General features: G+C 40.0%; 1 protein-coding gene across 9 annotated transcripts in view; it reads left to right on the forward strand.

Moving 5' to 3' along the window:
• The first annotated feature begins 496 nt into the window (after positions 1 to 496).
• Positions 497 to 25,857, forward strand: part of PPP2R3A (protein phosphatase 2 regulatory subunit B''alpha) — a 233,838-nt gene continuing 208,477 nt past the window's right edge. For 3 of the 9 annotated variants that reach the window (XM_086354553.1, XM_086353737.1, XM_086354135.1), the window contains exon 1: positions 515 to 722. The gene's annotated coding sequence lies outside the window, so the exon portion shown is untranslated. Of the gene's footprint in view, positions 723 to 898; positions 1,488 to 25,857 lie in introns of those variants that run through there. The other 6 variants (XM_086353829.1, XM_086354208.1, XM_086354073.1 and 3 more) reach the window with 5 other exon arrangements.

The raw sequence follows: 25,857 nt of genomic DNA on the forward strand, positions 1-25,857 counted from the left end.
TAAGGGCGTATGTCTCTGGATAATTCATAAGTTGTATATTGGTTTTATACGACTTTCTGTATTTGTGTTATATTTAACAATAACTGTTAATAATAAATATCTCTTTCAAAATTCACACAATTGTTCACTATTTATAACGACAATACGGCGCAGATGCTGGCCACTGGCGGGATCGGAGTGACCAGGAATGTCTGGTCAGCGGTGAGGGCTACCTGTCTGCCACCTCTGGCCTCAAATGGTACCATCCAGTCGGCTACAAGAGGGCAAAACTACTAATGACAATAACAACGATAAGGTTATAATACCAGTCACTGTAATAATATATCCGAGAGTGAAATTCGCATCCGCCAAATCGTAGTAAGCACTAGGAATCGCGTTCCCGCATGGCTTCCAGACGCGGGACTGCAGGGACTGCAGGGACTGCGGACGCCGCGGCTCTCCTAGCGCCCCTGACCGCCCCTTGTCACTCTCGGGCCAGCAGGGTGGGCGGGGCCCACTGGGAGGGGCGGAGCCTGGTGGGCGGGGCGGGGCGCCGAGCCCACAGCAGAAGGTGGGGCCGAGGGGTAGGAGGAGGTGGACTGGCGGCTGGGCGGGGCGCGCTCGGGCCTCAGCTCCTCACGCGCCGCACTCGCAGTCTCATATCCCGCGCCGCCGGGAGGCCCGGCGGCTAGCGCTGTCCGTGATCCGAGGCAAGAGCCGGAGGAGGAACCGCGGGTGCTGAGGTAGGCGTGTGGCCGCCCGCCGCGCGGCCCGGCGCTCTAGCGCCCCGGGTCCGGCCCGCGGGTTGTGGCGAGGCCGGGGGGCGGTGCGCGGAGGCCCGGGCGGGCGGGGCCGGGGCCTGGGGGCGGGGACCGAACTGGCCCGAGGGGCCAGCTGGGCTGGCCCGGCCGCGGAGGTCGGGGTTCGAGGCGGTACGGGCGCCGCCTCATGCCCAGCTTGGTCCCGGGCCTTGTCAGCCCGGGAGGTGTGAAAACGGCCTGCCCCGGGGTGCCCACGGACGAGCGGGCGGGGGACGGCCTGGTCCCTCCCACTTTCGGGGCTCCGGGGCCAGTTCACCCGTACAGCCCTCGGGAACTTGTTAATAGGAAAGCTTGGCAGAGAAACAAATGCCAACGTTTTGGAAGAACTGAGAGTCACGTCGTTAGGCGCTGAGGCTTTATTTTCCTTCCCCGCCCCCTGCCCAACCTCGGCCCGACTTGGCCAAAGAAGGATGTGTCACCAGCTCGGGGCCTCGGGCGGGATCCCGGGCCCGGCTGGGAGCGGGAGTACCTGAAACAAAGGTAAACGGGGGCCAGGCAGACCTCGGCCCTGCCCCGTGGCTGCCACTGGGCCGCCCGGGTGGGTCTTACTCCGCGCCGACGCCGGCCGCCGCCTCGGAGGGGCTTTCTCCTGGGGGACCTCTCGATGGAAACCAGCTGGCCGACGTTGGAGTTGATGTTGCATCTGCACTCTGCTGTGCTCACATCATTCCCAATCCTCTGACTCTGGTAAAGCTTAAGGAAACTGTATCCAGTTTTAGTGGTCAGTAAATGTAAGGGAGAATAAATTGCTGTCTGTAAATTATAAGGTATTTTCTTATTAGGAAATGATCTGGAAACACGAAATAAAAGTTTTTTAACATGTAAGCAAGAAAAAGAGTAATTTGTATGCCTTCCAAAATCTGAGGAAGTGTTCCTCCTCAAATCATTTATGTACAAAACTTCGCCCAAACCTTCTGTGCCAGGCGTTTTTCTTTGTTCTTGGTTAGTCTCAGGCCTCAGTTTCTGGAGAGAACACCCACTCCGAGACCCTGAGAATGGCCATACTAGAGTAGAGTGTGTGCTTTCAGCTCAGTAGGCAGCAGGCTTGTGTTACAGTAAAACACTGTTTTCTTTCTTTCTTTCTATTTTAAATTATCTGAACTTAATTTCTTCCAGGAGTATCTATAACTTTTAGTGAAAGCCTTTAAAAAAATCTACAGATTACTCCTAATTTACATGTACAATTCATTTACATTTATTGCATCCTATCCTCTCTGGCACAAGAACTTAATAGCATGAGATGCTTGTGGAAAAACTTGGATCTTGGGAGCTCAGAAACTGAGTACAGAGGAAAGAAAGTTTAAAAAAAAAAATGGAGAAACCCTTTTTAAAAAAAACTGGAGAAATCTTTACCAGAACCAACCTGGCTATTGAGTTCAAAAATAGCTTTATTACAAGTAATCTGAACATTAAGGAGTTAAAGATTTTTTTGTGTTCGTATTTGCAAATTTTAAAATGCAGCTGACATTTTGAAGAGTGAATGGCCTATCTGACTTTTAGTCTGAATTAATTTGGCCTTAATATTTTTAGCTGAAACCACTACCCTAAGAGAATGAAAGTTTTGTTTCAGCAAGAAGGGAATAAAGAAGTTGAGTAATATCAGGGTATGGGGTACTTGGGGCGGGGGCGGGTACCTGTTCAAACCATAACTTTGCCTTTAAACACTTCACATTACCTCTGGCAGACAATTTACTCTGATATGGTCCCTGCCACCCTTCAACACGCCAGCTTAAAGCTTTACTTCCTCTCTGAAGCTTTTCTTGACATCCTAACCCCACCCCACTTCCCCCTGCAAAAAAACACCACCATCTAGAATAGAACTGATCACCGTTTTGGTTATGACCTTACTCTAAATTAGAGATACGGTTGACATTTTGGACCAGATAATTCTTTTTGTGGAGGCTATCCTGTGCATTATAGGTTGTTTAGCAGCATTCCTGACCTCTAGTTAATAGTTACCAGGAGTCCCCCTCCACACACACACAATTGTGACAAACAGTCACACAACCCACACAGTTGTAACACTCAAAAATGTTTCCAGACACTTCCTGATGTCCCCTGGAAGGGTCAAAATCACCCCCACTTGAGAATCACTGTTCTAAATGGACTGCTGTCTTAACACTAATGACAAATGCATTGTCATCATTTGCTTCTGTGTCAGTTTTCTCTGCTAGGTTTGAAGGTAAGAGCAGTCATTCATTTGTTCAGCAAACATGTGAGGGAGGGCCCAGTTTGCCAGGCAGACATGAATTTAGGTCTAGGAATACAGCAGTAAAAGCCACGGATGTTGTCTTTGCACTCTTGGACCATGTACAGGTACTATGAGTACCTATAAAAGGGGTACTGACCTAGTTTGGAAACTGGGGAACGTTTCCTTGGGTAATAACCTTTAAGGTGAGGTAGACTCGAGAAAAAATAGAAGTTACAAGGTGAAGCTTAGGGGGACAGTCTGCAGAATGTCTGCAGCGGGTCCTACTCCCTCCCCCAGCTTCCAGTTTTCCCATACCTTCCAAAGTGGTCATCACTGTTAGTAGTTTTATGTATCATTCTAGACATTTTCTAGAATTGTCATTCTAGAAATGTCATTAACATTCAAGCAAACACATATTCTTTCTGTTGTTTACACAAACAGCATACTGGTATACACTGTTCTGTTTCTTGTTTTGTTCTCTTAACGATGTCCTGGAAATCTTTCCATTCTAGTACATAGTGTTCTTATTCTTTTGAATGACTATCTAGTATTCCATTGTATAGATACACCACAGATTATATAACCATTCCTCTATTGAGGGACATTTAAATTGTTTCCAGTAATTTACTATAAGAAATAGTATTATGCATATGCTAGTTCATATGTGTGTGAATATATTTGTAGGATAAATTCCTAGAAGTGCAATTGTTGGGTCAAATATGTATACACACAAACATTTGTAAATATTTGTGGTTGTAAAAGATTATTCTTATCAAATTGGAGAGAATGAGTGAATGTTGGGAGAAAAATGATTCTAAATTACAGTGTGCTATAGAGTGAATTGCATCCCCCTAAAATTGCTTTTTGAAGCCCTACTCCCTAATGTGACTATATTTGAAGGTAGTATTTAGGAGATAATTAAGGTTAAATGAGGTCATAAGGGTGGGGCCCTAATCCAATAAAATTGGTGGCTTTACAAGAAGAGGAGGAAGGGAAGGCCATGTGAGCACACAGTGAGAAGGTAGCCATTTACATGCCAGGCAGAGTCCTTACCAGAAACCAGCCTTGCCAGACATTGATATGGGAGGTCTATCCTCCAGAACTGTAAGAAAACAAATTTCTGTTGTTTAAGCTGTCCAGTCTGTGGTATTTTACTGTGGCAACTTGAGCTGGCTAATACTGTCAGTCTTTAGGATCCACTGGGGATTGGTTCTGGGACCCTCTTCGATACCAAAATCCATGGATGCTCAAGTCCCTTATATAACATGGTGTAATACAGTCAGGCCTCCATATCTGCAGGTTTTCATCCATGGATACAGAGGGAAACTACACTGTGGAAAGGTAGAGAAAAACTGGTAGCTGGGACCGAGCTGATAACAGAGGAAATGAAGGGAAGTGGATAGATGCAAGGGATATATTTAGGAGGTGTAATCAATAGGATTTGATGAGTGGTATGGTACAAGCAGTGAGGAAGAGACATACATGCATTGGATGAAGCCCAGGTTTCTTGCTTGCCCAGCCAGGTGAATGGTTCTGGTACCTGAACTAGAGAACATTGGAAGGACAAATGGTTGAGGTAGTTTAAATTACAGTTCACTTTGGGACTGGTGAGAAGCGGAGATGTCACATGAGCATTTGCTGATTCAAATCCAGAGCCCAGAAGAGTGGGATGAACAGGGGATACACATATTTAGGTATAAATTGAAGGGCATAGATGGAATTAACCAGCAGAGAGGTTGTACACCCTCAGCCCACAGCTGAATCTGCTTTACAGATTTGTGTTGTTTTTCACATACAGTGGTGGTGGTGGTGGTGGTTTAATTTTGAGCTAGTTGCCAATAATTTAAAATGTTAAAATTTCCCATGAAAATCTAGATTTAGGGCTTTTCTTTAAAAGTATGAAGATGTAGCACTACTGATCTGGCTTTCCCATGTGGGAACAATTGAGCACAGCTGATCCCAGCTGCTTTCTAGTCCACCGAAGAGCCTACCACTACCTAAGACTTATTCCTGGCCTGCTTTGTTTATTTTCTTTTCTGACCCTATAGGCACTTGAGTGTGGAATCCCTGCTGTAGGGAGAAAGTATGGAATAGTGATTCTCATTTTCGTGGCCCATGGAAACACTGAATGGTTAAAAAATACTGTTGCTGGAGCCTACCTCAGAAATTTCTTTTTCTGTTTGTTGTTAGTTGCTAGGTCCTGTCCAACTCTGCAACCTTCCAGACTGTAGCCCACCAGGCTCTTCTATGCTTGGGATTTTCCAGGCAAAGCATACTGGAATGGGTTGCCATTTTCTTCTCCAGGGGATCTTCCCTACTCAGGGATCAAACCTGAATCTCCTGCCTGCGTGGCAGGCAGATTCTTTACATCTGGGCCTCTAGGGGAGCCCCTGTTTCTGTTTATTTTTTATGAATTTCAGCCTTGGATTTTTAAAGTCCTCAGGTGTTTCCACTGAGCAGTGGAAGTTGAGAACCATCGTGGAAGTGAGAGGAGGGCTCAGCCCTACCATTTCAAAGTTGGGTCCAGGAGGGTAGCCCCAGAAAAGTGATGAGAAGTGGCAAGAGAGGTACAGTGGATGGTAACCTGCTTGCAGTTAAGATGTGCAAACTTAACTCAAATTTAATTCCAGTTTAAGATGTGTCATGAAAGGCAAGGTAAGAGAGTATTTTAATAAGAGGAGTCCTCAAGTAAAGATGTAGACCGAAAATGCTATATTGAATTTAGCAAGATGGAGTCTTTGATCTCAGTAACAACTGCTTTAGATTGAAAAAAGCAGAAACCAGATTGAAGTGAATAGAAAGTAAGGAAATGGAAATTGTGAATGTTGGAAAAATCTTTTGAGAAGTTTAGCCAATAGAGGAGTGATGAGAGAGAGGGAGGTGTCTTATATGTCTCTATGGGAGGCACTTAGCCTGTGTTGTTACCCAAATGCTTCTCCTGACTTTTCAAGGAGGTATCTCAGAGGTGCCTGATTACCCCTCTACCCCATTCCAAGGGGTCTTGTTTGCATTTGTTTTGGAGACTTTGTGCTTGTCCCTGAGGAGGTATTTTTCCAGGACTCTTGAGACTCAGATGTTGGTGATTATGCCCTTAGTCTGTTTCTTATCTGGAAAGCCATCGATCCTAAAGGCCAGCAGCACTCCAGTGACCCTGACATCATCTTTTCAGTGAATTGATGAACAAAGACCAGATTGTCAGCATGTTGAAAATGTAACACTTGGCTTGGTCAGGGAATATGTATCTATGTGTCATTCCTAGGAGTAGTCTTTGCAGCTATTATTTTCTCCTAATTAACTTTATCTTGCAGTTTGGTTTTCCAGTTGCGTGCATGTAACATTTCTGATACTTTGAAATCTTTATCACTGATGGTGATTAAAAGGTATGGAGGATTAGGCCCTCATTGAGCTCAGAATAAGAGAACACCAAACAAACTGGTTTCCAGAAGGCTGTTTGAATGCTGTTGCTTGAAGACTTTAAGTTAGAGTGACTCTCTGGAGTGAGTTGTCATGCAGATGTTCACTACCAATCTGTCTTTTATCCATTTCTGCCTCATTGGCAATGGTAATCTGACACAGGAAGGTTTAAAGGTCAGTTTTACACATCATATTTCTAAGAGTTGTGATCTACCAGCAGGATAGAAATCACAGGGGTTGGAAAATGCCAAGGATTGTTAGTAAAAAATGGTATTTATTAGTTGAAGGCAAAAACCCCATTGACTGTACTCTTTTTGCAAACAGTATCATCTCATAAGGGATTGTCCTTCATAGCTGTCATTGATTCATCAGTTATGTGAATAATGGTTAACTTCTAAATGAAGGATGACTTTGTGATATGAATAGCAGGCCTTGGTTTAAGAAGGTTTACATTGGGAGTCTATGATAAGAAAATATTGTACTTAGAAACTTTTGTGCTTAGTCAATTGTAGGAATTCTGTTATCACAAATATAGTTAGGTCCTATGCCTGTTGGTTCCCCATGTGGCGCAAGTGGTAAAGACTCTGCCTGCCAGTGCAGGAGACACAAGAAACGTGGATTCAATCCCTGGGTGGGGAAGATCCCCTGGAGAAAGAAAATGGCAATTCACGCCAGTGTTTCTTGCCTGGAAAATTCCATGGACAGAGGAGCCTGGTGGGCTACAGTCCATGGGGTTGCAAAGAGTCAGACACGACTGAGCACGTACACACACATACACACACACAATGCATGCACGTGCACACACACACAGCCACTATGCCTGATGGTGCTAGATGGAGGGAAAAGTTCACTGCCAAAGTTGTCCAGAGTACCTTTGGTTTATAAAGGAGGAAATGGCACATGGTAAGAGAATTGAGTCAGGTCTTGGGTGCATGGCCTTAATGTGTCAAGTGTGAGCTGTGTGATTTATTGTTTTTATTGAGTTAAAATTCATGTAACATAAAATTAACTGTTTCAGTCATTTTAAAGTGTACGATTCAGTGAATCTCAATACATCTACAGTGTTGAACAACCATCACCATTATCTAATTTCAGAACATTTTTATCATCCCAGAGGGAAACCCTGTACCCATTAAGCAGTCGCTCTCATCCCTTTCTCCCCCTATTTCCTGGTGACCACCAGTTTGCTTTCTTTCTCTATGAAGTTGTTTATTCTGGACATTTCATATAAATGGAATCACAGAATATGTGACTTCCTGTGTCTGGCTTCTTTGATTTAGCATGAAGTTTATAAGGTTCGTTCATGTTGTAGCATGTGTTCCTTTCTTTGAATAATAATTCCATTGAATGGATATACTACATTTTGTTTATCCATTTATCAATTGATGGGCATTTCCATTGTTTATACCTTCTGGCTACTGTAAATAGTGCTACCAAGAACATTTGTGTACCAGTTTTTACTTGAATATCTGTTTCAGTGCTTTTGTGTATATACCTGGCGTGGAATTGTGGACCATCTGGTAATTCTAAATTTATCTTTTTGAGTAGCCACCATACTGTTTTCCACAGCAACTGCACCATTTTACATTTTCACTATCAGTGTTTGAAAGTTCCAGTTTCTCCATGTCCTCATCAACACTTGTTATTTTCTGGGTTTGTTTTGGTTTTGGTCATAGCCATCCTAGTGGGTGTGAAGTGATATTTCACACTGTGGAAATATTTCACACTGTGATTTTGATTTGCATTACTTTAATGCTTTGCATCTTTTAATGTGTTTTTTGGCCATTTTATTGGAGAGATGTCTATTCAAGTTCTTGGCCTGTTTTTTAATTGGGTTGTCTGTCCTTTTGTTGTTGTGTAGTTAAGAGTTCTTTATATATTCTGGTTACCAGACCCTTGTCAGATATATGATCCTTCAGCAACTACCAAGAGTCTTCCATTCTATTAATAGTGCCTAGTGAGTCATGACGTAACTAGAGGACTAGTACTCAGCCAGTCACAGGACCCCAGGTGCAAAAGATATTTGGTTAGGTTGTACCCATACAAAATTGAAAGTATTTTTTTCTTGTTGAGCATGTACTTGTCAAATTCTGTTACTGTTCCTCTCAAATTTAAGGATAGCTGTTCTAGGTATGTGAGTCATAGTTTTCAATATGAAAGAGTTTTCAGGCATTGAAGGAGAATGAAAGCAGTTCTTTTTATTGGACCAAGAATTTCACATTTCATTGTACCAACTTTAAACTTCTAAAACTAAGACTATTTCCTGAATCAGTGGTTAGTGATTTCATTCACTTTAGTCAACAAATATTTATTGAGTTATCACTATGTGCCTGGCACTTTACCAAACACTAGAGATACAGTGCCTTGTGATACAAACCCAAACTCTATCTTGACCCTCCTCTTGATCCTTATCCACATCTGTTCCTCTCTGTTGTCTCACTTACCGAGAGACAGTTAAGTTCCTTTCCACCAGTCTCTCTTGAGCCCCCTCTCTTTGAGTCAGGACTTTACCTTCAACAGTGCTGACTCCAGTGAGTAAGTTTTCAGTCTTTTTCTTGCTTGACCTTTCAACAGCATTTTGCATAGTTGTTTATTACTTTCTTTGAAATACTTTCATCATTTAGTTTCCAAAATACTACATTCTCTAGATTTCTTCCTACCTTACTGGTGATTCTTTCTCAGTCTTTTTGCTCATTCCTCATCATCTTCCTGACCTCTGAGAGTTGGAGTGCTGCTTATTCCTGAAACTTCCAATCTTCCTTATCAACCCTATTTCCTTTTCATTTTACCCAGTCTCATGATGTTAAATACATACCAAAGACTACCAATTTTTTTCTCCAAGTTACACCTCTCCTCTGAACCTCATATTCTGTTACCTAAGTGCCTACTTGACCTCTCCATTTGGCTGTCTGACAGGTATCTCAAAACTGAACTCCTAATCTTCCCCTATAAAACCCACTCTTCCCACAGCCTGTCCTGTCTCAGTAAATAGCAGCTCCATTATTCCAGTAGCCCAGGCCAAAAATATTGGCATCATCTCTGACTCGCTTCTCTTTCACCCATTCAGTCTATCAGCCAACTCTCTTGGCTCTGCCAAGAGAATGCATCTAGAATTGGTAACATCCCAATATCTCTACTGCTTCTACCTTGTCCAGACCACCATTGTATCTCATCTGGATTATTGCCACAGCCTCTTTTCCCCTCCTTCTACCCTTGCTCTCCTGGTAGCTAGAGGGACCCCATTAAAAGTAAGTTCTTGGACCTGGTCAGGACTCTTATGGTATCTGAGGTTGACTGAATGTTAACATATTAATAAAGGCTAATGTTTTTTGCATACTTACTACTTGCCAGGCACTGTTCCAGGTGCTTTCCTGGATAAAAGTATGAGACCTGTGCAACAACCCTACCAAGTGGATTCTTTACTGCTGAGCCACCTATTGGAAGACAGAAGAACACAGGCAGGAGATCAAACCCTGAGCCTTTGGAGTGGGAGCACTGGCTCCAGGACCCTAGATTACAAGAGAACTAACCCTATGGAGTATCAAATAGTGATAATTCACACAAAGGAAACCACTTGAATACAAGACCCAGCATCACCTAACCACCAGTGACACCCTGTGCAGGATGCCTCATCTAAACAACAAACAAAACAAAAATACAAACCAAATCATCAGCAGACAGGATTAGCACCTCACTCAGCCTTGCCCATCAGAGGAAAAACAAACAAACAAAAACTCAGCACAAATCTTACCCTATATAAAGCTTACAGAAACCACTGGACCAACCTTAGGAGAGCAGAAACCAAAAGGAAGAAAGAATTCAACCTTGAAGCCTGGGAAAAGGAGACCTCAAACACAATAAGTTAAAAGAAAATAATGAAAAGGCAGAGAAATATTAACAGAAATGAAGGAACAAACTAGAAACACAGAAGTCCAAATAAATGAAGAGGAAATAGGCAAACCACCTGAAAAAGAATTCAGAATAATGATGGTAAAGGTGATCAAAAACCTTGAAAACAAAATGGAGAAAATGAAAGAATCAATTAACAAAGACCTAGAAGAATTAAAGAATAAACATACAGAGACAACACAATTACTGAAATTAAAAATACTCTAGAAGGAATCAATAGCAAAATATCTGAAGCAGAAGAACAAATCAGTGAGCTGCAAGATAAAATGGTGGAAATAACTTCTGAAGAGCAGAATAAATTAAAAAGAATGAAAAGAAATGAGGATAGTCTCAGAGACTTCTGGGACCCTATCAAACACACCCACATTTGAATTGTAGGGGTCCCAGAAGGAGAACAGAGAAGGCAATGGCAACCCACTCCAGTACTCTTGCCTGGAAAATCCCATGGATGGAGGGGCCTGGTGGGCTGCAGTCCATGGGGTCGCTAGGAGTCAGACACGACTGAGCGACTTCACTTTCACTTTTCACTTTCATGCATTGGAGAAGGAAATGGCAACCCACTCCAGTGTTCTTGCCTGGAGAATCCCAGGGACGGGGGAGCCTGGTGGGCTGCCGTCTACGGGGTTGCACAGAGACATGACTGAAGCGACTTAGCAGCAGCAGCAGCAGCAGGAGAAGAGAAAAAGAAAGGGTATGAAAAAATTTTTGAAGAGATTATAGTTGAAAATTTCCCCAACATGGCAAAGGAGTCAATCAAGTCCAAGAGGCACAAAGAGGCCCATACAGGATAAACCCAAGGGGAAACATGCCAAGACACATACTAACCAAACTAACAAAGACTAAACACAAAGAAAGAATATTAAAAGCAGCAAGGACGAAGCAACAAGTAACATACATACTTAACTTATGCTTAACAGCTGATCTTTGAGCAGAAACTCTGCAGGCCAGAAGGGAATGGCAGGATATATTTAAAGTACTGAAAGGGAAAAACCTACAACCGAGATTACTGTACCCAGCAAGGACCTCATTCCGAATTGATGGAGAAATCAAAAGCTTTTCAGACAAGCAAAAGTTAAGAGAATTCAATACCACCAAGCCAGCTTTATACCAAATGTTAAAGGATCGTATATAGTCAAGAAATACAAGAGAAGAGAAAAGATCTACAACATCAACCCCAATTACAAAAAGGCAATAGGAATATATATATATTCCTATTGATATATATATTATTGATATATATATATATCAATAATTACTCTAAATGTAAATGGATTAAATGCTCCAACCAAAAGACACAGACTGGCTGAATGGATACAAAAACAAGACCCATCTATATATGCTGTATACAAGAGACCCACATCAGACCTAAAGACACATATAGACTGAAAGTGAGAGGATGGAAAAATATATTCCATGCAAATGGGAAGCAAAAGAAAGCTGGAGTAGCAATCCTTATATCAGACAAAATAGATCACAAAATAAAGAACATTACAAGAGATAAGGAAGGGCACTACATAATGATCAAGGGATCAATCCAGGAGGAAGATGTAACAATTGTAAATATCTATGCACCCAACATAGGAGCACCTCAATACATAAGACAAACACTAATGGACATAAAAGGAGAAATGGACCATAACACAATAATGGTAGGAGACTTTAACACCCCACTCACACCAATGGACAGATCATCAAAACAGAAATTTAATAAGGAGACATGTATTAAATGCTACATTAGATGAGGTGGGTCTCATTGATATCTTCAGGACATTCCATCCAAATGCAGAATACACCTTCTTCTCAACTGCACATGGTACATTCTCCAGGATAGACCGCATCTTCAGTCACAAATCAAACCTCAGTAAATTTAAGAAAATTAAAATTATATCAAGCATATTCTCTGACCACAGTGAGACTAGCTATAAGACTAGATATCAATTACAAGAAAAAACTGTAAGAAACAAAAACACATGGAGATTAAACAACACATTTCTAAATAACCAACAGGTTACTGAAGAAATCAAAGGGGAAATCAAAAACTTTCTAGAAACAAATAACAATGAAAACATGACAACTCAAAACCTATGGAATGCAGCAAAGGCAGTTCTAAGAGGTAAGTTTACAGCAATACAGTCCTACCTCAATAAACAAGAAAAACATCGAATAGACAACCTAACTTTACACCTAAAACAACTGGAAAAAGAAGAACAAAGAAAACTCCAAAATTAGTAGAAGGAAAGAAATCATAAAGATCCTAACAGAAATAAATGAAAAAGAAAAACAGTAGTAAAGATTAATAAAACTAAAAGCTGGTTCTTTGAGAAGATAAACAAAATTGACAGGCCCTTTGCCAGACTCATCAAGAAAAAAAGAATCAAATCAACAAAATTAGAAATGAAAAAGGAGAGGTTACAACAGACAATACAGAAATACAAAGGATTATAAGAGACTATCATGAACAGCTATATGGCAATAAAATGGATAACCTGGAAGAAATGGACAGATTCTTAGAAAAGTTCAATCTTCCAAGACTGAACCAGGAAGAAGTAAGAATTATGAACAACCCAGTTACAAGCACTAAAATTGAATCTGTGATTAAAAATCTCCCCCCAAAAAGCCCAGGACCAGATAGCTTCACAGGAGAATTCTGTCAGACATTTACAGAAAAGCTAATGCCTATCCTTCTAAAACTCTTTCAAGAAATTGCAGAGGAAGGAACACTTCCAAACTCATTCTTTGAGGCCACCATCACCCTGATACCAGAACCAGACAAAGACAACACAAAAAGAAAACTACAGGCCAATATCACTGATGAACATAGATGCAAAAATCCTCAACAAAATTTTAGCAAACAGAATTCAGCAACACATCAGAAAGCTCATACACCATGATCAACTTGGGTTTATTCCAGGAATGCAAGGATTCTTCAATGTATGTAAATCAATCAATGTGGTATACCATATTAACAATTGGTGATAACAATTGAAAGATAAAAACCATATGATCATCTCAATAGATTCAGAAAAAGCCTTTGACAAAATTCAGCACCCATTTGTGATTAAAACTCTTCAAAAAATGGGCATAGAAGGAACCTACCTCAACATAGTAAAAGCCATATATGATAAGCCTACAGCAAACATTCTCAATAGTGAAAAGCTGAAAGCATTCCCCCTAAGATCAGGAAGAAGACAAGGCTGTCCACTTTCACCACTATTATTCAACATAGTTCTGGAAGTCCTATCTACAGCAGTCAGAGAAGAAAAAGAATTAAAAGGAATCCAGATCAGAAAAGAAGTAGTAAAGCACTCACTGTTTGCACATGACATGATACTGTACATAGAAAACCCTAAATATCGTATCAGAAAATTACTAGACCTCATTAGTGAATTTAGCAAAGTTGTAGGATACAAGATCAATACACAGAAATCACTTGCATTTTTATGTACTAACAATGAAAACTCAGAAAGAGAAATTAAGGAAACAATCCCATTCACTGTTGCAACAAAAAGAATTAAATATCTAGGAATATACTTACATAAGAAGACAAAAGAACTGTACACATAAAATTATAAGACACTGATGAAAGAAATCAAAGATGACATAAATGGATGGAGAGCTATTCCATGTTCCTGGGTAGGAAGAATCAATATTATGAAAATGACTACACTACCAAACAAACTACAGATTCAGTGCAATCCCTATCATATTACCAATGGCATTTTTTACAGAACTAGAACAAAAAATTTCACAATTCATGTGGAAACACAAAAGCCCCCAAATAGCCAAAGAAGTCTTGAGAAAGAAGAATGGAGATGGAGGAATCAACCTTCCTGACTTCAGATTATATTACAAAGCTACAGTCATCAAGACAGTATGGAATTGGCACAAAAACAAAAATACAGACCAGTGGAAGAAGATAGAAAGCCCAGAAATAAACCCATGCACCTATGGGTACCTTATTTTTGACAAAGAAGGCAAGAATATACAATGGGGCAAAGACAACTTCTTCAATAACTGGTGCTGGGAAAACTAAACAGCTATGTAAAAAAGAATGAAATTAGAACACTTCCTAACACCATACACAAAGATAAACTCAAAATAGATCAAAGACCTAAATGTAAGACCAGAGACTGTAAAACTCTTAGAGAAAAACATAGGCAGAACATGCAATGACATAAATCAAAGCAAGATCCTCTATGACCCACCTGCTAGAGTAATTGAAATAAAAACAAAAGTTAGCAAGTGGGACCTGATTAAACTTAAAAGCTTTTGCATAGTAAAGGAAACTATAAGCAAGGTGAAAAGATAGCCCTCAGAATGGGAGAAAATAATAGCAAATGAAACAACTGACAAAGGATGAATTTCTAAAATATACAAGAAACTCATACAACTCAGTGCCAGAAAAACAAACAACCCAATCAAAAAGTGGGGAAAAGAGCTAAACATACATTTCTCCTAAGAAGACGTACAGATGGCTAACAAACACATGAAAAGATGTTCAACACCACTCATTATTAGAGAAATGCAAATCAAAACTATAATGAGAGAAAAAAAAAAACTATAATGAGAAATCACCTCATACCAGTCAGAATGGCCATCATCAAAAAGTCTACAAACAATAAATGCTGGAGAGGGTGTGGAGAAAAGGGAATGCTCTCGCACTGTTGGTGGGAATGTAAATTGATACAACCACTATGGAAGATGGTATGGAGATTCCTTAAAAAAACTAGGAATAAACCACCATATGACCCAGCAATCCCACTCATAGGCATATACCCTGAGGAAATCAAAATTGAAAAAGACACATGTATCCCATTGTTCATTGCAGCAATATTTACAATAGCTAGAACATGGAAGCAACCTAGATGTCTATCAACAGATGAATGGATAAAGAATTTGTGGTACATATATACAATGGAATATTACTCAGCCATAAAAAGGAACACACTTGAGTCAGTTCTAATGAGGTAGATGAACCTAGAACCTTTTATACAGAGTGAAGTGAGTCAGAAAGAGAAAGATAAACATCGTATTCTAACACACACATTCAGAATCTAGAGAAATGGTCAGAGAAGGCAATGGCACCCCACTCCATTACTCTTGCCTGGAAAATCCCGTGGACGGAGGAGCCTGGTAGGCTGCAGTCCATGGGGTCGCTAAGAGTCAGACACAACTGAGCTACTTCACTTTCACTTTTCATTTTCATGCACTGGAGAAGGAAATGGCAACCCAGTGTTCTTGCCTGGAGAATCCCAGGGATGGGGGAGCCTGATGGGCTGCTGGCTATGGTGTCGCACAGAGTTGGACACAACTGAAGCAACTTAGCAGCAGCAGCAGAGAAATGGTACTAAAGAATTCATGTACAGTGGCAATGGAGAAACAGATATAGGGAATAGACTTATGGACATGGGAAGAGGGGAGGAGAGGATGAAATGTATGGAAAGAGTAACATGGAAACTTACATTACCATGTGTAAAATAGATGGGCTTCTCAGGTGGCTCAGAAGATAGCCAATGGGAATTTGCTGTATGGTTCAGGAAACTCAAACGGGCTCTATATCAATCTAGAGGGATGGGATGGGCAGAAGATGGGAGGGAGGTTCATAAGGGAGGGGATATATGTATACGTATGGCTGATTGTGATAGATAGAGTGCCTGATGATTTATGGACTGAGGTTCGTGACATTGTACAGGAGACGGGGATCAAGACCATCCCCATGGGAAAGAAATGCAAGAAAGCAAAATGGCTGTCTGGGGAGGCCTTACAAATAGCTGTGAAAAGAAGAGAAGCAAAAAGCAAAGGAGAAAAGAAAAGATATAAGCATCTGAATGCAGAGTTACAAAGAATAGCAAGAAGAGACAAGAAAGCCTTCCTCAGTGATCAATGCAAAGAAATAGAGGGAAAAAACAGAATGGGAAAGACTAGAGATCTCTTCAAGAAAATTAGAGATACCAAGGGAACATTTCATGCAAATATGGGCTTGATAAAGGATAGAAATGGTATGGACCTAACAGAAGCAGAAGATATTAAGAAGTGATGCCAAGAATACACAGAAGAACTGTACAAAAAAGATCTTTACAACCAAGATAATCACGATGGTGTGATCACTGACCTAGAGCCAGACATCCTGGAATGTGAAGTCAAGTGGGCCTTAGAAAGCATCACTACGAACAAAGCTAGTGGAGGTGATGGAATTCCAGTTGAGCTATTTCAAATCCTGAAAGATGATGCCATGAAAGTGCTGCACTCAATATGCCAGCAAATGTGGAAAACTCAGCAGTGGCCACAGGACTGGAAAAGGTCAGTTTTCATTCCAATCCCAAAGAAAGGCAATGCCAAAGAATGCTCAAACTACCGCACAATTGCACTCATCTCACACGCTAGTAAAGTAATGCTCAAAATTCTCCAAGCCAGGCTTCAGCAATACGTGAACCGTGAACTTCCAGTTGTTCAAGCTGGTTTTAGAAAAGGCAGAGGCACCAGAGACCAAATTGCCAACATGCACTGGATCATGGAAAAAAGCAGGAGAGTTCCAGAAAAACATCTATTTCTGCTTTATTGACTATGCCAAAGCCTTTGACTGTGTGGATCACAATAAACTGTGGAAAATTCTGAAAGACATGGGAATACCAGCCCACCTGACCTGCCTCTTGAGAAATTTGTATGCAGGTCAGGAAGCAACAGTTAGAACTGGACGTGGAACAACAGACTGGTTCCAAATAGGAAAAGGAGTTCGTCAAGGATGTATATTGTCACCCTGCTTATTACTTATATGCAGAGTACATCATGAGAAATGCTGGGCTGGAAGAAGCACAAGCTGGAATCAAGATTGCCAGGAGAAATATCAATAACCTCAGATATGCAGATGACACCATCCTTATGGCAGAAAGTGAAGAGGAACTAAAAAGCCTCTTGATGAAGGTGAAAGAGAGAGTGAAAAAGTTGGCCTAAAACTCAATGTTCAGAAAACGAAGATCATGGCATCTGGTCCCATCACTTCATGGGAAATAGATGGGGAAACAGTGGAAACAGTGTCAGACTTTATTTTTTTGGGCTCCAAAATCACTGCAGATGGTGACTGCAGCTATGAAATTAAAAGACGCTTACCCCTTGGAAGAAAAGTTATGACCAACCTAGATAGCATATTCAAAAGCAGAGACATTACTTTGCCAACAAAAGTCCGTCTAGTCAAGTCTATGGTTTTTCCAGTAGTCATGTATGGATGTGAGAGTTGGACTGTGAAGAAAGCTGAGCGCCGAAGAATTGATGCTTTTGAACTGTGGTGTTGGAGAAGACTCTTGTGAGTCCCTTGGACTGCAAAGAGATCCAACCAGTCCATTCTGAAGGAGATCATCTCTGGGATTTCTTTGGAAGGAATGATGCTAAAGCTGAAACTCCAGTACTTTGGCCACCTCATGCAAAGAGTTGACTCATTGGAAAAGACTCTGATGCTGGGAGGGATTTGGGTCAGGAGGAGAAGGGGACGACAGAGGATGAGATGGCTGGAAGGCATCACTGACTCGATGGACATCAGTTTGAGTGAACTCTGGGAGTTGGTGAGGGACAGGAAGGCCTGGCGTGCTGCGATTCATGGGGTCGAAAAGAGTCAGACACGACTGAGCAACTGAACTGAACTGATGGCTGATTCATGTTGAGGTTTGACAGAAAACAACAAAGTTCTTTAAAGCAATTATCCTTCAATTAAAAAAAAACTTTTTAAAGTAAGTTCTCTGATATTAGGTTTTACACTTACCTACAAGGCCCTGAATAATCTAAACCCCCTTTTACTTATCTGATATCATCTCCTACTACTCTCCCCTGTGCTTACTTTGTCCCAGTCACCAATGTACCTTGTACTTCCTTCAACAAAGCAGGTACATCCCTCCCTCAGGACCTTTGCTCTCCCATAATGTCTACAAAGCTCCTTCTCTCGAGTCTTTGCTTAAGTTCATTTTCCCCAGCATTCAGTTCCCTTTCAAATTCTTCTTCCCAGAGCCCTCAGTAGTCTGAGTGTTCCTCAAGATCAAGCACTGAGGCTATTTCTCTCCCTTCTGTTTTTTGATCCATCTTTAATCTTTTGAACAAGTCCCCCAGTTCTATATTGTTTTTTTTTAAGCAGTTTGAAAACTGCTTGTCTGTGAGGTTAGAAATAAAAAGCAGAGATTAGTGTCTGTGAATGGGTTTGTCATTATGAACTTAGAAATCACAGCAAAAGCACTGAGCCCTTCCATTTCATGATCACAGACATATTTCCTATTTCACAGCCTTAAGGATGGAGCCCTTTATTTTCTTGGGCTCCAAAATCATTGCAGATGGTGACCACAGCCATGAAATTAAAAGACGCTTGCTTCTTGGAAGAAAAGCAATGCAAACCTGGACAGCATATTAAAAGCAGAGACATTACTTTGCCAACAAAGGTCTGTCTAGTCAAAGCTATGGTTTTTCCAGTAGTCATGTATGGATGTGAGAGTTGGACCTTAAAGAAGGCTGAGCACTGAAGAATTGGTGTTTTGAACTGTAGTATTGGAGAAGACTCTTGAGAGTCCCTTAGACTGCAAGGAGATCAAACCAGTCAGTCCTAAAGGAAATCAACCCTGAATATTCATTGAAAGGAATGATGCTGAAGCTCCAATACTTTAGCCACCTGATGTTAAGAACTGCCTCGTTAGAAGACCCTGATGGTAGGAAAGATTGAAGCCAGGAGAAGGGGACGACAGAATATGAGATGGTTGGATGGCATCACCAACTTGATAGACATGAGTTTGAGCAGGCTCCGGGAAATGGTGAAGGACAGGGAAGCCTGGTGTGCTGCAGTCCATGGAGTTGCAATCCTGCTGTGAGGACTGATGTAATGCTGGTTACAGCATTTCTACCATTGCCAGTCCCCGCTCAAGCACTGTGGCTCAGATATCAGCATTTTGTCTTCTCTCAGCATGGCATGTCTTAGCAATCTTGGCATTCTCCTGGCATTCTAGTTGGGACCCCTTTCCTATGGCAGGCTCTGCTTATGAGTGGGGTTTCGTTCAGTGTTGGCAGCAGTATTGGAATCCACATTCCACAGTATTGGAATCCACACCTAAAAGCAGTTATGTGCATACGTGCTAAGTCACTTCAGTCGTGACTGACTCTTTGTGACCCAGTGGACTGTGGTCTGCCAGGCTCCTCTGTCCATGGAATTCTCCAGGCAAGAATACTGGAGTGGGTTGCCATTCCTGTGTCCAGGGTATCTTCCCAACTCAAGGATCAAACCCGGCTCTCCCGCATTGCAGGCAGATTCTTTACCTCCTGAGCCACTAGGGAAGCCCCTAGATGAGCTAATTTCCTGGATGACAAATAAGTAGATAAATAAATAATGTAATTTCAGATAGTGGTAATAGTGCTATGAAGAAAATTAAGTAGGGCTATTCCCCTAATGATGAACCCTCGGGTTGTTTCCAGTGTTTCCCCTTTCAGGCATTACTGCAGTGAACATTCTGGTACTTATGCAAATGTATGAATGTTTATATTGTATAGATTCTGAAAGATGGAATTACCAGGTCATATAACCATATAATCAAAATTTTAACAGATAATGCCAAATTGGTCCCCAAAGTGTCTATTCTAATATTATAGTATATGTAATATAATTAAAATCTGTAATATATTTATGTTTTTAATAAAATATTTGTATTACTTTTAGTTACACTAGGAATATAGAATATGGTCTCTTTGTTGAAAAAATTTAACAAAGGATAAAAAGCCTCATGTATTCACCAACTTGCAAATTTTTGCCTCTCTCAAAAGTTTTTAAAGCTCCTCTCTCCTAGTTTTTTTTTTTAATTTATTTATTTTTAACGGAAGGATAATTGCTTTACAGTATTGCATTGGTTTCAGATATCAATATAAATCAGCCATAGCTCTCTCCTTGTTTTAATTTTTATATCCCTGGGGTTGAGCACATTTCCTCAATTTTTGACCATTTTTACTTCTTTTTTTTTTCTGTTTGGATGGCATAACAAAGACTGCTGGTTACCTCCTATGACCCATTCTTCCTTTATCTTTAGTAATAGGAACCCCAGCTTTTACATAGGTGCATTGCTGCCAGCATCCAGAAGATTACATTTCTGGGCTTCCTTGGAGCTAAGTATAACTATGTGAGTTTTAGCTAAGAATACATAAGCAGAAGGGCTCGATGTAACTTTCTGAAGCCTCTTTCAAGAGAGAAGGCACTCCCTCATCCCTTCACCCAATCTGTATATTGGAACACAGAAGTAATAACTGGAGCTCTAACAGCCATCCTAGAGGACCGTGAGCTCAATGAGCCAGAAAATGTGGGTTTCTGAGCATTTGGTGGAGCTGCTGCACCAGACCTCAACTTCTTTCCCATAAGAGAGAAATTTAACTTCTGTTTTGTTTAAACATTCTCTTTTTTTTTTTCTGTTATATACAATGTAGAAAATGCTTTTTATTTATTTACAGGAGTTCTTTGGGTTCTAGATACTCAATCTTTATTTATGAAAATTGTACATTTTCTTCCAATCTGTAAGTCCTCTCCCATTGTCAGTTTTTAGTTTTGAGGTCAAATTTTCCTATCTTTGCTTTTATGGCTTTTTGATTTGAATTTTTTTTTTTTTGCTAAGTTTTTTTTTTTAACTATTTAATGGATGTCTTTCCTGTCCTGAAGATAAAAACATAGTAATCTTACATTTTCGTATATGTTCTTATAACATTTAGGTCTTTAATTCATCTGAAATTTATTTTTGTGAATAGTGTAAGGGAAAAATCTTGTTGGCTATTCATTTGAATAATTTTTCTAGTAAGTGGCATGTCAGATTACTAATTAATAATTTATCTATATATGTATAGATTGGTTTTAGTACTCTATTTTGTTCCATTGATCTTCACTTCTGTGCCATTAATACGCTTTTAATTATTATATCTTGATAATATATTTTGATTTTTGGTAGGCACAATCTTCTTTCTTTGTTCTTTTTAAAAAAAATATAGCTATAGCACAATATTTATAAAACAAACTTATATGCAGAGTACATCATGAGAAACACTGGGCTGAAAGAAGCACAGCTGGAATCAAGATTGCCGGGGAGAAATATCGATAACCTCAGATACGCAGATGACACCACCCTTAATGGCAGAAAGTGAAGAGGAACTAAAAAGCCTCTTGATGAAAGTGAAAGTGGAGAGTGAAAAAGTTGGCTTAAAGCTCAACATTCAGAAAACTAAGATCATGACATCTGGTCCCATCACTTCCCGGGAAATAGATGTGGAAACAGTGTCAGACTTTATTTTTTGGGGCTCCAAAATCACTGCAGATGGTGACTGCAGCCATGAAATTAAAAGACGCTTACTCCTTGGAAGGAAAGTTATGATCAACCTAGATAGCATATTCAAAAGCAGACATTGCTTTGCCAACAAAGGTTCATCTAGTCAAGGCTGTGGTTTTTCCTGTGGTCATGTATGGATGTGAGAGTTGGACTGTGAAGAAAGCTGAGCGCTGAAGATTTGATGCTTTTGAGCTGTGGTGTTGGAGAAGACTCTTGCGAGTCCCTTGGACTGCAAGGAGATCCAACCAGTCTATTCTAAAGGAAATCAGTCCTGGATGTTTTTTGGAAGGAATGATGCTAAAGCTGAAACTCCAGTACTTTGGCCACCTCATGCAAAGAGTTGACTCATTGGGAAAGACTCTGATGCTGGGAGGGATTTGGGTCAGGAGGAGAAGGGGACGACAGAGGATGAGATGGCTGGATGGCATCACCAACTCGATGGACATGAGTTTGAGTGAACTCCGGGAGTTGGTGATGGACAGGGAGGCCTGGCGTGCTGCAATTCATGGGGTTGCAAAGAGTCGGACACAACTGAGCAACTGAACTGAAGGTGTAAAGCATAGCAGTACAATGAGCGTTACCCACTGCTCAGTTTAAAGGAAAAATATTACTATTTTGTCTTAGTCCCCTGACCCCAAGCTTCTCTGCACTCTTCTTTCATATTTTCTCTTCCATGTGAAATTTTAGAACTAGCTTATATATTGATCTTAGAATCAATCCATATAATTGAAGGCAATAATAGTTTCTGTATCAATAATGTCTTTTGGAAATTAATTAACTATTTAAATGTTTTTCCCATTGAAAAAAAACTTGGGTTGTTTCCATGCGTTAGCTATTATAAAGCTTCAGTGAACATGGGAGTGTGGTTATCTCTTCAAGATAATGTTTTCATGTCTTTCAGATATATGCCCAGAAGTGGAATTGCTGGATCATATAGTAGTTCTATTTTTAATCTTTCGAGGAACCTCCACGTTGTTTTCCATAGTGGCTGCACCAATTTAGTTTCCTACAAACAGTGCACAAGTGTTCCCTTATCTTTACATCCTGGCCAATGCTTATTATTTGTTGTCTTTTGATAATAGCCATTCTAACAGGTGTGAAGTGATAACTCATTGTAGTTTTGATTTGTATTCCTCTGATGAATGAATTCCTCTCTACCTATTGGCCATCTGTGTATCTTCATTGGAAAAAATCTCTGTTCAGATCCTCTGCCCTTTTTTTAATCTGGTTGTTTGTGCTTTTTTACTCTTGTGTGAGTTCTTTATATATTTATATATTAACAGCTCACTAGGTAGCTGATTTGAAAATATATTCTGCCAGAGGTTGCCTTTTCATATTGTTGATGGTTGATGGTTTCTGTTGCTGTACAGACACTTTTTAGTTTGATGTAATCCCATTTGTTTTATTTTTGCTTTTGTTACCTTTACTTTTGGTGTCAAATCCAAAACACCATTGTCAAGACCAGTGTCACAGAACTTACCATTTGTGTTTTCTTCTACTAATTTTATGGTTTCAGGTCTTACATTCAACTCTTTTATCCATTTTGATTTTATTTTTGTGTATGGGATAAGATAGTGGTCTCTTTTCACTCTCTGGCTTGTGGCTGTCCAGTCTTCCCAACATCATTTATTGAAAAGATTGTTCTTTCCCCATTACATGTTCTTGGCTCTTTTGTTGTAAATTAATTGACCACATATACATGGGCTTATTTCTGAGCTCTATTCTGTTCCATTGATCTGTGTGTCTGTTTTTATTCCAGTACCACACTGTTTTGATTACTACAGCTTTGTAATATATTTTGAAATCAGGTAGTACGGTGCTTCCAGTTTTGTCCTTCTTTCTCAAGATTGCTTTTGGCTGTCCAGGATCTTTTGCAGTTTCATACAAATTTCAAGATTGATTGTCAGCTGGTAAAGAATCTGCCTGCAATGCAGGAGACCCTGGTTCGATTCTTGGGTCAGGAAGATACCCTGGAGAAGAGATAGGCTACCCACTTCAGTATTCTTGGGCTTCCCTGGTGGCTAAGATGGTAAAAAAAAATCCACCTGCAATGTACAAGACCTGGGTTCGATCCCTTGGTTGGGAAGATCCCCTGGAGAAGGGAATGGCTACTCACTCCAGTATTCTTACCTAGAGAATTCCATGGACAGAGGAGCCTTACAGGCTACAGTTCATGAGGTCACAAAGAGTCAGACATGACTGAGTGACTTTCACTTTTACTTTTCACTTTGTTCTATTTCTGTGAAAAATGCCATTGCAATTTTGATAAGGATTGCGATGAATCTGTAAGTTGCTTTGGGTAATATGGACATTTAAACAATATTAATTCTTCTAATCCGTGGGCATGGAATATCTTTCTATTTGTGTCTTCAGTTTCTTTCATCAGTGTCTTACAGTATTTCAGTGTACTCCTCTTTTACCTCCTTGGTAAAATTTAGTCCTAGATATTTTATTCTTTTTAATGCAAGTGTAAATTTGATTGTTTTCTTGATTTCTCTTTCTCATAGTTCATTATTAGCATATAGAAATGCAACTGATTTTTGTATATTGTTTGTGTATCATGCAAAGTTTACCAAATTTGTTTATTAGTCATAACAGTTTTTGGTAGAGTTTTCAGGGTTTTCTATATATAATACCATAATAGAAACAGTTTTATTTCTTCCTTTCTGATTTGGATTCCTTTCTTTCTTTTCCTTCCTAATTGCTCTGGCTAGGACTTCAAATGCTATGTTGAATGCATGTGGTAAGAGTGGGCATCCTTTTCTTGTTCCCGATATTAGAGGAGATGCTTTCAACTTTTTACCGTTGAGTCTCATACAAACTGTGGGTTTGTCATATATGGCCTTTCTTATTTTGATTTATATTTCCTCTTTACCCAGTCTGTTGAGAGTTTTTATCATGAATGGCTCGTGAACTTTGTCAAATGCTTTTTCTGCATTTTTTGAGATGATCACATGCTTTTTATCCTTCATTTTGTTAATGTGGTGTGTCATGTTGGTTGATTTGTGGGTGTTAAACCATCCTTACATCCCTGGAATAGATTCCACTTGACCATGGTATATGATTCTTTTGCTGTATTGTTGATTTTGGTTTGCTCATTTGTTGAGGATTTTCATCTTGTATTTGTTCATCAAGGATATTGGTCTCCAATTTTCTTTTTTTTTTTTATAGTGGTGTTGCCAAGTTGAATTGCATGTAATGCTGGCCTCGTAAAATGAGTTTGACTATGCACTTGTGGTCACCTAATCTGTGACAAAGGAGGCAAGAATATAGTCTCTTCAGTAAGTGTTTCTGAGAAAACTGAACCATATTAAAGAATGAAGTTAGAACACTCTTTTAACACCATACACAAAAATAAACTCAAAATGGATTAAAGACCTAAATGTAAGGCTAGACACTATAAAACTCTTAGAGGAAAACATAGAACACTCTTGACATAAATCACAGCAAAGTCTTTTTTAATCTATCTCCCAGAGGAATGGAAAAAAAATAAAAACAGATGGGACCTAATTAAACTTGAAAGCTTTTGTACAGCAAAGAAACCATAAACAAAACAAAAAGAAAACTCTCAGAATGGGAGAAAATATTTGCAAACAAAACTACTAACAAGGGATTAATCTCCAAAGTATACAAATAGCTCATGACGCTCAAATATTTTTAAAGAGAGAGAGACCAAAATAACCTAATCAAAAATGGGCAGAAGATTTAAATAGGTACTTCTCTAAAGATATACAGATGGTCAAGAAGCACACAAAAAGATGTTTGGCATTGCTAATTGTTAGAGAAATGTAAATCAGAACAACAATGAGTGTCACCTCACACTTATCAGAATGGCCATCATCATCAAAAAAAAAAATCTACAAAAAATAAATGCTAGAAAGAGTGAGAAAAGGGAACCCTCCTCCTACACTGTTGGTGAGAATGTAAATTGGTACAGCCACTGAAGAACAAAATGGAGATTCTTTTAAAAAACTAAAAATAGAACTATCATGTGACCCAGCAATCCCACTCTTGGGCATATATCTGGAGAAAACCATAATTTGAAAAAATACATGCATCCCAGTGTTCACTGAAGCACTATTTACAATAGCCAGGACATGGAAGCAGCCTAAATGTCATTGACAGAGGAATGGATAAGGTAAATGTTGTGCATATTTACAGTGGAATATTACTCAGCCATAAAAATGAATAAAATAATGCCATTTGCAGCAACATGAATGGA

The sequence above is a fragment of the Bos grunniens genome, chromosome 1 (assembly GCF_055505025.1).
Source record: "Bos grunniens cultivar Pamir isolate PY7600 chromosome 1, Bosgru_T2T1.0, whole genome shotgun sequence".
NCBI classification, from domain to species: Eukaryota; Metazoa; Chordata; class Mammalia; order Artiodactyla; family Bovidae; genus Bos; species Bos grunniens.